Source organism: Myotis brandtii, unplaced genomic scaffold, assembly GCF_000412655.1.
Source record: "Myotis brandtii unplaced genomic scaffold, ASM41265v1 scaffold185, whole genome shotgun sequence".
Taxonomy (NCBI): Eukaryota; Metazoa; Chordata; class Mammalia; order Chiroptera; family Vespertilionidae; genus Myotis; species Myotis brandtii.
Genome location: NW_005356870.1, coordinates 1800077 through 1800565, shown reverse-complemented (window position 1 = coordinate 1800565; position 489 = coordinate 1800077).

Here is a 489-nt window from a genome sequence, read left to right as displayed (position 1 = left end):
CGCCGCGGCCGCCTTTCTCCAGAAGTCGAGCTCCCTTCGGAGTGAGGGGCTTCGGAGAGGCCGGTTTTAGAGCAACAAAGAGGAAAGAGGAGAAAACAAACGGAAAGTCCCCCGAATCAACGCACCGCCGAGGAAATGCAGGAAGGGCCCCGGGGGTGGGGGAGATGTGGGGCGCCACCGAGCAGGAGGGGGGTACCCAGGCGGCAGAGGCTCTCGGCCAGCTGCGGGGAAAGCCTTAAGGGAGACGGCTCAGGTCGCACCACGCGGAGGACAAGAGCGGCCAGAGACTCCGAAATTGACACAGGTTGTGCACACCCCCTCCCATATATACCCCGGGAAGCCCCGCCCCTCCCGTCACCCGCCCTCTGGCCAATGGGAGTCGTCCTCTGGGCCCCGGGTATTCTTTGCAGGCCCGCCCCCTCCCAGGGCGGAGCGTCTTCGCAAGGTGGGGAGGCCCCCCCCCCGCCCCCCCACCTTCCCGGCCCTGGG